This window comes from Solanum stenotomum, chromosome 7 (assembly GCF_019186545.1).
Source record: "Solanum stenotomum isolate F172 chromosome 7, ASM1918654v1, whole genome shotgun sequence".
Lineage (NCBI taxonomy): Eukaryota > Viridiplantae > Streptophyta > Magnoliopsida > Solanales > Solanaceae > Solanum > Solanum stenotomum.
This window is the reverse complement of record NC_064288.1, coordinates 26,852,846-26,866,113: the sequence shown is the minus strand read 5'-3', so window position 1 is coordinate 26,866,113 and position 13,268 is coordinate 26,852,846.

The following is a 13,268-nucleotide window of genomic DNA, read 5'->3' as shown; positions in this document are numbered from 1 at the left end:
GGCATATTGAACAATGATATAATCCAAGCATTATTAAGAAGAGTTTAGGTATTTGGTTAAGGGTTTTTAGTTTAAGGTTTAGAGCTTAAGTTTTTCTAAAAAACATTTGGTCAAGAGTTTTTTTCAATTTGGGATTGTTAAAGATTTTTTAGGATCATTATTGTTTTTACGATATATTATCTCTAAGGGTTTAGGACTTGGGGTTTTAGATTAAAGAATTTTTTTGGGGTTTTTAAGGGATGTTTTCGAGATTTTTAGTTTTAGGGTTTTAAAGGTTTTTAGGGGTTAGATTTTATTATGATTTAGGATTTCTTAGAGTTTAGGGCTTCTTAGAGTTTCATAAGCCTTAGGGTTGGGGGTTTATCCCTAAGGTTTAGGGTTTAATTTTCTTAGGATTTGAGTTTAACATTTAACGTCTCCTAGGTTTTTTTTGGTTCATTTAGGGTGTAGGGTTTAGTGTTTATGTTTTAAAGGTTTTTAGTGTTTAGGTTTTCTTACGATTTAGGATTTTTTAGGATTTAGGGCTTCTTAGAGTTTCATATGGCTTAGGGCTGGGGGTTTATCCCTAAGGTTTAGGGTTTGGGTTTCTTAGGGATTTGAATTTAACATTTAAGGTCTCCTTGATTTTTTTTGGGTCATTTAGGGTGTAGGGTGTAGTGTTTAGGTTTAGGGTTTTTCTATGGTTTAGGGTTTAGGTTTGTTAGGTTTAAGATTTTTTAGGTTTAGAGTTTTTAAGGTTTTTTTTGTAGTATTTTAGTGTTTAGTTTTCTTAGGATTTAGGATTTCTTAGGGTTTAGGGCTTCTTAGAGTTTCATAAGGCTTAGGGTTGGGGGTTTATCCCTAAGGTTTAGGGTTTAGGTTTCTTCGGGTTTGAATTGAACATTTAAGGTCTCCTACGTTTATTTTGGGTCATTTAGTGTGTAGGGTTTAGTGTTTTAGGTTTAGGGTTTTTCTAGAATAGGGTTTAGGTTTGTTAGGTTTAAGATTTTTTAGAGGTTCTCTAGGTTTTAATGTTTTTTAAGTTTTTCTTTGTTGTTCTTTTAGGGTTTTGGGTTTCTTAGTGCTTTTTTGGGTTTAGGGTTTTCTTAGGGTTTGGGTTTTGGGCTTATGATTTATAAGGGTTTAGGGTTCAAGGTTTAGAGTTTGGGATTTATGGTTCTTTAGGTTTAGGGGTTTTAAACTTTTTTTTTAGGTTTTTTAGGGTTTAGGTTTTCGTAGTGATTTTTAGGGTTTAGGCTTTCTTAGTGATTTTTTAGGGTTTAGGGTTTATGATCATAGGTTTTAGGGTATTAGGGTCTATAAGGGTTTAAGAGTTAGAGTTTCTTAGGGTTTCTTGGTTTAGGATTTAGGGCTTCGGATTTTAGGTTAAGAGTTTTTTGGAGTTTATGGTTTTTTTAATGTTCATGATTTTTATGATTAAGGTTTTTAAATGTTTTAGGGATTCTTACGTATTTTTAAGTCATTCCTTCCTTCGAACTCGGCTTCTAAACGAGCCCTTTCCTCATCACCACCTGAATTAGACATCTAAAACAAAGAATAAATGATCAAGTATCACACTTTTAATATGACTTTTACCCTCTTTTAAACTCACCCACACTTCCCTTTTTCCACTCAAAATAACCTTTGAACGGGAATACTTTGTACATTTATAATTAAACCAAAACGTGTATCAAGTTCGTAGTAATAAAGTATGGAATCTTGGGGTACAAAAAGAAAGAAAAGAACTAGTGCTAGAACAAGTAGGATTTAGTTTAAACAAAACACGAATATAAAAAGGAATTTATTTTAGAATTATAAGAACAAGATAAAAAAAATTCCTCTTATTCTTAAAGATCTAGAATCCCCTCTTCTTGCTACCCTCTTGCTTGGAAACAAATTAATGCAAAACTTGGAGAGCAAATAATAAGATTTCTTGAATAGCAAGTAATAAGCTTTCTTGCATATCAAGTAATCAAATTTCTTGGAGGACAAGTAATCAGATTTCTTAGAGAGCAAGTTATAACTTCTTTTTTTCTGTTCATGCTGTTGTTCACGCTACTGTAATTTTATTTTATTTTTGTTCACGCTACAGTATTTTTTTTCACGCTACAGTTTTTTTTGTTTTCTGCTCTAATATAAGAAGAAATCCCAAGATTTATAAAGAACGGAATCCTGATAGAACCGCTCTGATACCACTTGATAACATCAGAGTTAAGGGAGATCACAAATAGAGAATTGAATATTAGAATGCGGAAGCACAAAGAAAAGAAACAAAAAAATCTAACTAAAGAGATGGGAAATTCGAAGGAAAGATCCACGAATTTCCAAGGATTAGATGTTCTAAGGCCTTGAAAAGATCCAAATAACAACGTATAGATTTATGGAAGAAATCTAACACCTTTACTTGAGAAAACGAATCAAAAATATAGATTCGGATCTTGACCGCTTTATGAGTAACTAAAGACAATAATTAGTATGTAGAAACTAATCACCTTCTAAAGAATACCAAAAAAAGAAACCAAAGAAATCACAAGAAGAAGTTACTTTATACCTTAAACTATGAAACTAGCAAAGGTTTAAAGATAAATTCTCAAAGAACAAGTCACAAAGGTTCAAAGAACGCTCTCAAATATTATTAATATCAATCTAAAATTCCCTTTAATGAATTAAAAGGACTCCTATATATAGGAGAAGGGGGAAAACGTCCAAGACCCCTTATAAGAAGCTAAAAGGTCAGCCAAACCCTAGAAAGACAATTACAAGGAATCCTACTCTATAAAGGAAATAAAGTAACCTAATTAGGAATAAATTTAGTACTTCTAGGAAAGCATTAAATGGTACTTAGGAAACCATTAATATACTAGTCTTCTCTCAAAACTTGGGCAGAAAGCAACTCTTGTTGTGGCTGATTCTTGGACTCTTCTTGACCTTATTTGCACGAAATTGGACCTTAAAATTCCTCATCTTGGGCTTGAATTTGGGCCACCAAATAATTGTAGCATTTGGACAATTCCTCTCCCTTGGGCTTGAGTTTTTCTTCCCCAATAGGACACCTTTGGATCAACGATTGAAGCCCATTGAGCTTATCATTGAACTCCTTGGTTTGAGATCTTGTTTTGGGCCTCCTTCGAGTTTCTAAAGCTTCATCCTTGTCCTTCAATGGAGTAGAGCTTCCTTGGATGCTATCAATAAATCTATCATCTGTATTCATAGTTTCACTTGTCACATGTATCGATTCAACTAGTCAATATGTGTTGTATATGAAGCTTCTCATTTGTAAATTTATCTGCATAGTTTACTTTCTAATCACAGGTCACTTGTAAATCATGTGTTCATATGGTACTTGTCCGCCTTACCTAGGGTTGGGGGTGACAAAAGTGGTATCAAAGAAGATCGTCCTAGGGAGTCTACAAAGCCGTGTCTAGTAGAACCTTACTTATTATGAATGTGTTGCGCACCACATTTATAATTAGGGGGTTTCTTGGACATTTAGGAAATGTTACTATCCTTCACAATCCAGATCGTGCAATAGAGCAAAGTTAAGAAGTCAATTTCCACTTATACCTGATCATGTTATTCTTATTATGTTTACGATGGTTAAGATTAACGGTAGCTAAACTTTCAACATGCAACCTACAGAAAAGCATCTGAAGTTATCAATATTTAGACTACATTGAGCTCATTTTATTCAACCGTCCCACTCCACAAGGTATGTAAAGGCTTTTTATGTTATATTCATTTTAAGTTGCATTTTTGCCATTTGTACCACATTGGTTCAATTGAGAAAGATATAGTATGGTTATCCACATACTTAAAAATCGTCACGTCTCAAATTCCATTAAGACGGACAGGCACCCGATGCCCTAAAGGCCTGAGAGAACCAACATGTAACCTGTACTAAATATACATATTAACTATGACAATCTTGTGATAAGTTCAAATAGGATGCAGCGATACAAACCAACATAAGTAGACCCAAAACTTATACACAAGACTTGGCCGTTGAAGCCACAACTTGTTAAGATGCAACTGAACCATATACATAAGTCTACAAAGCCTCTAAAAGATAGAAAACCTTATATTTGGTTAGGACAGACCCTGTCTTACTCTTAACTATGATACAATACCAAAATGAATATACCAAGGACTCAGTAAAGCTCCGAATCAATCTGGAACTCACCAAAAGTAGTTGAGTGTCATTTGCTCCTACTGTGGAGGTCTACTAGGTGAAGTACATGTGCCTGCAGCATGAAATTCAGCGTCCCCCGCGAGGGACGTCAGTACGAGAAAATGTACTGAATATGTAAGGCAATAACATAAGGCTAAACCCTAAGAAACCCTAAACTTTAAGAAATAAAAATAACCCTAAAAGACTTTTAAAACCCTAAAATTTTAAAAACCCAAAAACCTAAAAACCCTATAAATCCCCTAAGATCTAAGAACCCCTTAATCGTTAAAAAACCATAGAAATCCTAAACACCTTAAAACCCTAAACCTAAATATTACTCTAAACCTAATAGAACACTAGAAAATCTTAAGCCCAAAACCTTAAATCCTGAAAACCCATAAAAAAACCAAACCCTAAGAAATCCTAAACGCTAAATAATATACGCTAAGAAACACTAAATCATTGGGCTAAACCTTAAACCCCAAACCATATGGAATCCTAAGAAACCCTAAACCCTAAAATCCATTTAAACACCTACAACTATAATACCCAGAAAAAAACCCTTTAAAACCATAAGCCTTAGAAAAAACCCTAAACATAAAATCCTATGCCCTATATTAGGCCTACGTAACCCTAAATCTTAAGAAATCCAAATTCTTAAAAATACCTAAGAAACCCTAAAACATTTAAAAACCTTAATCATAAAAATCATAAACATAAAAAAAACCATAAACTCTAAAAAACTCTTAACCTAAAATTCGAAGCCCTAAATCCTAAACACCTTAAAACCCTAAACCTACACAATACTCTAAACCTAATAGAACACTAGAAAATCTTAAGCCCAAAACCCTAAATCCTAAAAACCCTTAAAAAAACCAAACCCTAAGAAATCCTAAACGCTAAATAATATACGCTAAGAAACTCTAAATCATAGGGCTAAACCTTAAACCCCAAACCATATGGAATCCTAAGAAACCCTAAACCCTAAAATCCATTCAAACACCTAAAACTATAATACCCGGAAAAAAAACCATTTAAAACCATAGTGTTTTGGTTTTAAAGGTTTCTAGTGTTTAGGTTTTCTTAGGATTTAGGGCTTCTTAGAGTTTCTTTATGCTTAGGGCTTGGGGTTTATCCCTCAGGTTTAGGGTTTGGGTTTCTTAGGGTTTGAGTTTAACATTTAAGGTCTCCTAGATTTTTTTGGGTCATTTAGGGTGTAGGGTTTAGTGTTTAGGTTTAGGGTTTTTCTATGGTTTAGGGTTTAGGTTTGCTAGGTTTAAGATTTTTTAGGTTTAGAGTTTTTAAAGTTTTTTTTTAGGTTTTTTAGGGTTTAGGTTTTCTTAGTGATTTTTAGGGTTTAGGCTTTCTTAGTGATTTTTTAGGGTTTAGGGTTTAGGATCATAGGTTTTAGGGTATTAGGGTTTATAACGGTTTAGGAGTTAGAGTTTCGTAGGGTTTCTTGGTTTAGGATTTAGCGCTTCGGATTTTAGGTTAAGAGGTTTTTAGAGTTTATGGTTTTTTTTATGTTTATGATTTTTATGATTAAGGTTTTTAAATGTTTTACGGTTTCCTAGGTATTTTTAAGAATTTGGATTTCTTAAGATTTAGGGTTACGTAGGCCTAATATAGGGCATAGGATTTTAAGTTTAAGGTTTTTTCAAGAGCTTATGGTTTTAGAGGGTGTTTTTACCGGGTATTATAGTTGTAGGTGTTTAAATGGATTTTAGGGTTTAGGGTTTCTGAGGATTTCATATGGTTTGCGGTTTAAGGTTTAGCCCTATGATTTAGAGTTCCTTAGCGTATATTATTTAGAGTTTAGGATTTCTTAGGGTTTGGTTTTTTTAAGAGATTTTAGGATTTAGGGTTTTGGGCTTAAGATTTTCTAGTGTTCTATTAGGTTTAGAGTAATATTTAGGTTTAGGGTTTTAAGGTGTTTAGGATTTCTACGGTTTTTTAACGATTAAGGGGTTCTAAGATCTTAAGGGATTTATCTGGTTTTTATGGTTTTGGATTTTTTTAAGTTTAGGGTTTTAAAAGTCTTTTAGTGTTTTCTTTTATTTCTTAAAGTTTAGGGTTTCTTACGGTTTAGCCTTAAGGTTTAGACGGAAGAGTTTAGGGTTTCTTTGGGTATAAGGTCTAAGTATTTATTTAAGGGTTTTTAAGGTTTAGGGCTTAAGTTTTTGTCGAATTTTTTAGGTTTAGGATTTTAAAAGGGGTTTTCAAGATTGTTATGATTTTTTACCGTTTAGGGGTTCTTATGGCTTAGGGTTTCTTTGGGTTTAGGACTTAGGATTTTAAATTAAGAGCTTTTAGGGATTCGGGATTTTAATGGTGTTTTTAGGTTTAGTGTTTTTAAAGGTGTTTTTATGCTTTAGGGTCTGTTGGTGTTTCATAAGTCCTGGGTTTTCCCTAAGGTTTAGGGTTTAGGGTTTCTTAGGGATTTCAGATTTCTTAGGTTTAGGCTTTTAAAGGTGTTGATCTAATATGCTTATGATATGCCCACTCAAGGTTAGCTTGGGGTCACTCGTGATCCTAGGTCTCGTGTTACGTCAAGTGGGTAACTCCGGGGAGTGACGAAAACAATGTATGAATAAAAAGCCTCTAAAAGACTTGAGATGCTGGGACATGCCCCCAACTAACTCTAGCAAAACTGAAACTAAAATGAAAGACTGAATATAAAACATATAAATCGTCCTAGAAAAACGAGGACTCACCACTGATATTGCTGAATACGGATCGGGAATCAATCTCCGCGTGATCTTAATGTTAAGGACCTGAACCTACATTAAGAGATGATGTAGCGTGGACTATGTATCAGTAGTTGAAAGATTCTGAACATGCATGACTTGATAAAGTTGAACAAATATATATAACTTAATAGGGCATATTGAACAATGATATAATCCAAGCATTATTAAGAAGAGTTTAGGTATTTGGTTAAGGGTTTTTAGTTTAAGGTTTAGAGCTTAAGTTTTTCTAAAAAAAATTCGATCAAGAGCTTTTTTCAATTTGGGATTGTTAAAGATTTTTTAGGATCATTATTGTTTTTACGATATATGATCTCTAAGGGTTTAGGACATGGGGTTTTAGATTAAAGAATTTTTTTAGTGTTTTAAAGGTTTGTTTTCGAGATTTTTAGTCTTAGGGTTTTAAAGGTTTTTAAGGGTTAGATTTTATTATGATTTAGGATTTCTTCGAGTTTAGGGCTTCTTAGAGTTTCATAAGCCTTAAGGTTGGGGGTTTATCCCTAAGGTTTAGGGTTTAATATTTTTAGGATTTGAGTTTAACATTTAACGTCTCCTAGGTTTTTTTTTGTTCATTTAGGGTGTAGGGTTTAGTGTTTATGTTTTAAAGGCTTTTAGTGTTTAGGTTTTCTTAGGATTTAGGATTTTTTAGGATTGAGGGCTTCTTACAGTTTCATATGGCTTAGGGCTGGGGGTTTATCCCTAAGGTTTAGGGTTTGGGTTTCTTAAGGATTTGAGTTTAACATTTAAGGTCTCCTTGATTTTTTTTGGGTCATTTAGGGTGTAGGGTGTAGTGTTTAGGTTTAGGGTTTTTCTATGGTTTAGGGTTTAGGTTTGTTAGGTTTAAGATTTTTTAGGTTTAGAGTTTTTAAAGATTTTTTTGAAGTTTTTTAGTGTTTAGTTTTCTTAGGATTTAGGATTTCTTAGGGTTTAGGGCTTCTTAGAGTTTCATAAGGCTTAGGGTTGGGGGTTTATCCCTAAGGTTTAGGGTTTAGGTTTCTTCGGGTTTGAATTGAACATTTAAGGTCTCCTACGTTTATTTTGGGTCATTTAGTGTGTAGGGTTTAGTGTTTTAGGTTTAGGGTTTTTCTAGAATAGGGTTTAGGTTTGTTAGGTTTAAGATTTTTTAGAGGTTTTCTTGGTTTTAATGTTTTTTATGTTTTTCTTTGTTGTTTTTTTAGGGTTTTGGGTTTCTTAGTGTTTTTTTGGGTTTAGGGTTTTCTTAGGGTTTGGGTTTTGGGCTTATGATTTATAAGGGTTTTAGAGTTCAAGGTTTAGAGTTTGGGATTTATGGTTCTTTAGGTTTAGGGGTTTTAAACTTTTTTTTTAGGTTTTTTAGGGTTTAGGTTTTCTTAGTGATTTTTAGGGTTTAGGCTTTCTTAGTGATTTTTTTGGGTTTAGGGTTTAGGATCATAGGTTTTAGGGTATTAGGGTTTATAACGGTTTAGGAGTTAGAGTTTCTTAGGGTTTCTTGGTTTAGGATTTAGCGCTTCGGATTGTAGGTTAAGAGCTTTTTAGAGTTTATAGTTTTTTTTATGTTCATGATTTTTATGATTAAGGTTTTTAAATGTTTTACGATTTCCTAGGTATTTTTAAGAATTTGGATTTCTTAAGATTTAGGGTTACGTAGGCCTAATATAGGGCATAGGATTTTAAGTTTAACGTTTTTTCTAGAGCTTATGGTTTTAGAGGGTTTTTTTTCCGGGTATTATAGTTGTAGGTGTTTAAATGGATTTTAGGGTTTAGGGTTTCTTAGGATTCCATATGGTTTGCGGTTTAAGGTTTAGCCCTATGATTTAGAGTTTCTTAGCGTATATTATTTAGCATTTAGGATTTCTTAGGGTTTGGTTTTTTTAAGAGATTTTAGGATTTAGGGCTTTGGGCTTAAGATTTTCTAGTGTTCTATTAGGTTTAGAGTAATATTTAGGTTTAGGGTTTTAAGGTGTTTAGGATTTCTACGGTTTTTTAACGATTAAGGGGTTCTAAGATTATAGGGGATTTATATGGTGTTTAGGGTTTTGGGTTTTTAAAAGTTTAGGGTTTTAAAAGTCTTTTAGTGTTTTCTTTTATTTCTTAAAGTTTAGGGTTTCTTACGGTTTAGCCTTAAGGTTTAGATGGAAGAGTTTAGGGTCTCTTTGGGTATAAGGTCTAAGTATTTAATTTATTTAAGGGTTTTTAGGGATTAGGGCTTAAGTTTTTGTTGAATTTTTTAGGTTTAGGATTTTAAAAGGGGTTCCCAAGATTGTTATGATTTTTTACCGTTTAGGGGTTCTTATGGCTTAGGGTTTCTTTGGGTTTAGGGCTTAGGATTTTAAATTAAGAGCTTTTAGGGATTAGGGATTTTAAGGGTGTTTTTAGGTTTAGTGTTTTTAAAGGTGTTTTTATGCTTTAGGGTCTGTTGGTGTTTCATTAGTCCTGGGTTTTCCCTAAGGTTTAGGGTTTAGGGTTTCTTAGGGATTTCAGATTTCTTAGGTTTAGGCTTTTAAAGGTGTTGATCTAATATGCTTATGATATGCCCACTCAAGGTTAGCTTGGGGTCACTCGTGATCCTAGGTCTTGTGTTACGTGAAGTGGGTAACACCGGGGAGTGACGAAAACAATGTATGAATAAAAAGCCTCTAAAAGACTTGAGATGCTGGGACATGCCCCCAACTAACTCTAGCAAAACTGAAACTAAAATTAAAGACTGAATATGAAACATATAAATCATCCTAGAAAAACGAGGACTCACCACTGATATTGCTGAATACGGATCGGGAATCGATCTCCGCGTGATCTTAATGTTAAGGACCTGAACCTACATTAAGAGAAGATGTAGCGTTGACGATGTATCAGTAGTTGAAAGTTTCTGAACATGCATGACTTGATAAAGTTGAACAAATATATATAACTTAATAGGGCATATTGAACAATGTATAATCTGAGCATTATTAAGAAAAGTTTAGGTATTTGGTTAAGGGTTTTTAGTTTAAGGTTTAGAGCTTAAGTTTTTCTAAAAAAAATTCGGTCAAGAGCTTTTTTCAATTTGGGATTGTTAAAGATTTTTTAGGATCATTATTGTTTTTATGATATATGATCTCTAAGGGTTTAGGACTTGGGGTTTTAGATTAAAGAATTTTTTTAGGGTTTTTAAGGTTTGTTTTCGAGATTTTTAGTTTTAGGGTTTTAAAGGTTTTTTGGGGTTAGATTTTATTATGATTTAGGATTTCTTAGAGTTTGGGGCTTCTTAGAGTTTCGTAAGGCTTAGGGTTGCGGGTTTATGCCTAAGGTTTAGGGTTTAATTTTCTTTGGATTTGAGTTTAACATTTAACGTCTCCTAGGTTTTTTTTGGTTCATTTAGGGTGTAGGGTTTAGTGTTTATGTTTTAAAGGTTTTTAGTGTTTAAGTTTTCTTAGGATTTAGGATTTAGGAAATAAAGTAACCTAACTAGGAACAAATTTAATACTTCTAGGAAAGCATTAAATGGTATTTAGGAGACCATAAATAGACTAAGGAAAATATTAATAACCTATATATAAATAAATAAAGAAGGTAAATCCCAACTAGGAAAAGAATCTTGACAATCTTGGAAAGTTTGACTAGTCTTCTCTCAAAACTTGGGCAGAAAGCAACTCTTGTTGTGGCTGATTCTTGGACTCTGCTTGACCTTATTTGCACGAAATTGGAACTTAAAATTTCTCATCTTGGGCTTGATTTTGGGCCACCAAATAATTTTAGCATTTGGACAATTCCTCTCCCTTGGGCTTGAGCTCTTCTTCCCCAATAAGAAACCTTTGGATCAGCGATTGAAGCCCATTGAGCTTATCATTGAACTCCTTGGTTTGAGATCTTGTTATGGGCCTCCTTGGAGTTTCTAAAGCTTCATCCTTGTCCTTCAATGGAGTAGAGCTTCCTTGGATGCTATCATTTTCTTTGTTGTTTTTTAGGGTTTTGGGTTTCTTAGTGCTTTTTTGGATTTAGGGTTTGGGGTTTTCTTAGGGTTTGGGTTTTGGGCTTATGATTTTTAAGGGTTTAGGGTTCAAGGTTTAGAGTTTGGGATTTATGGTTCTTTAGGTTAGGGGTTTTAAACTTTTTTTTTTAGGTTTTTTAGGGTTTAGGTTTTCTTAGTGATATTTAGGGTTTAGGTTTTCTTAGTGAGTTTTTAAGGTTTAGGGTTTAGGATCATAGGTTTTAGGGCATTAGGGTTTATAAGGGTTTAGGAGTTAGAGTTTCTTAGGGTTTCTTGGTTTAGGATTTAGCGCTTCGGATTTTAGGTGAAGAGTTTTTAGAGTTTGTGGTTTTTTTTATGTTCATGATTTTTATGATTAAGGTTTTAAAATGTTTTAGGGATTCTTACGTATTTTTAAGAATTTGGATTTCTTAAGATTTAGGGTTACGTAGGCCTAATAAAGGGCATAGGATTTTAAGTTTAGGGTTTTTTCTAGGGATTATTGTTTTAAAGGGTTTTTTTTCCGGGTATTATAGTTGTAGGTGTTTAAATGGATTTTAGGGTTTAGGGTTTCTTAGGATTCCATATGATTTGGGGTTTAAGGTTTTGCCCTATGATTTAGAGTTATGGATTTAGAGTTTCTTAGGGTATAGTATTTAGCGTTTAGGATTTCTTAGGGTTTGGTTTTTTAAGGGTTTTTAGGTTTTAGGGTTTTGGGCTTAAGATTTTCTAGTGTTCTATTAGGTTTAGAGTAATATTTAGGTTTAGGGTTTTAAGCTGTTTAGGATTTGTATGGTTTTTTAACGATTAAGGGGTTCTTAGATCTTAGGGGACTTATAGGGTTTTTAGGGTTTTGGGTTTTTAAATGTTTAGGGTTTTAAAAGTCTTTTAGGGTTTTTTTTATTTCTTAAAGTTTAGGGTTTCTTAGGGTTTAGCCTTAAGGTTTAGGCGGAAGGGTTTAGGGTTTCTTTGGGTATAAGGTCTAAATATTTATTTAAGGGTTTTTAAGGTTTTTGTTGAATTTTTTAGGTTTAGGATTTTAAAAGGGGTTTTCAAGATTGTTATGATTTTTTACTGTTTAGGGGTTCTTACGCCTTAGGGTTTCTTTGGGTTTAGGTCTTAAGATTTTAAATTTAGAGTTTTTAGTGATTAAGGATTTTAAGGGTGTTTTTAGGTTTAGTGTTTTTAAAGGTGTTTTTAGGCTTTAGGGTCTGTTGGAGTTTCATAAGTCCTGGGGTTTCCCTAAGGTTTAGGGTGTAGGGTTTCTTAGGTATTTCATATTTCTTAGGTGTAGGCTTTTAAAGGTGTTGATCTAATATGCTTATGATATGCCAACTCAAGGTTAGCATAGGGTCACTCGTGATCCTAGGTCTCGTGTTACGTCAAGTGGGTAACCTTGGGGAGTGACAAAAACAATGTATGAATAAAAAGCCTCTAAAAGACTAGAGATGTTGGGACACGCCCTTTGCTCTAGCAAAACTGAAATTAAAATGAAAGGCTGAATATAAAACATATAAATCGTCCTAGAAAAACAAGGACTCACCACTGATATTGCTGAATACGTATCGGGAACCGATCTTCGCGTGATCTGAATGTTAAGGACCTGAACCTACATTAAGAGAAGATGTAGCGTAGACTATGTATCAGTAGTTGAAACATTCTGATCATGCATGACATGATAAAGCTGAACAAATATATATAACTTAATAGAGCATATTGAACAATGATATAATCTGAGCATTATTAAGAAGAGTTTAGGTATTTGGTTAATGGTTTTTAGGTTAGGGTTTAGAGCTTAAGTTTTTCTAAAAAAAAATTGGTCAAGAGTTTTTTTCAATTTAGGATTGTTTAAGGTTTTTGAGGATCATTATTGTTTTTACGATATATGAGCTCTAAGGGTTTAGGACTTGGGGTTTTAGATTAAGGAATTATTTTTAGGGTTTTTAAGGTTTGTTTTCGGGATTTTTAGTTTTAGGGTTTTAAAGGTTTTTAGGGGTGAGGTTTTATTAGGATTTAGGATTTCTTAGAGTTTAGGGCTTCTTAGAGTTTCATAAGGCTTAGGGTTTGGGGTTTATCCCTAAGGTTTAGGGTTTAATTTTCTTAAGATTTGTGTTTAACATTTAAGGTCTCCTAGGTTTTTTTTGAGTCATTTAGGGTGTAGGGTTTAGTGTTTAGGTTTTAAAGGTTTTTAGTGTTTAGGTTTTCTTAGGATTTAGGATTTTTTAGGATTTAGGGCTTCTTAAAGTTTCATAAGGCTTAGGTCTGGGGGTTTATCCCTAAGTTTTAGTGTTTGGGTTTCTTAGGTTTTGAGTTTAACATTTAAGGTCTCCTAGATTTTTTTTTTTTTTTTTTGTCATTTAGGGTGTACGGTTTAGTGTTTAGCTTTAGGGTTTTTCAATGGCTTAGGGTTTAGGTTTGTTACGTTTAAGATTTTTTAGGTTTAGAGTTT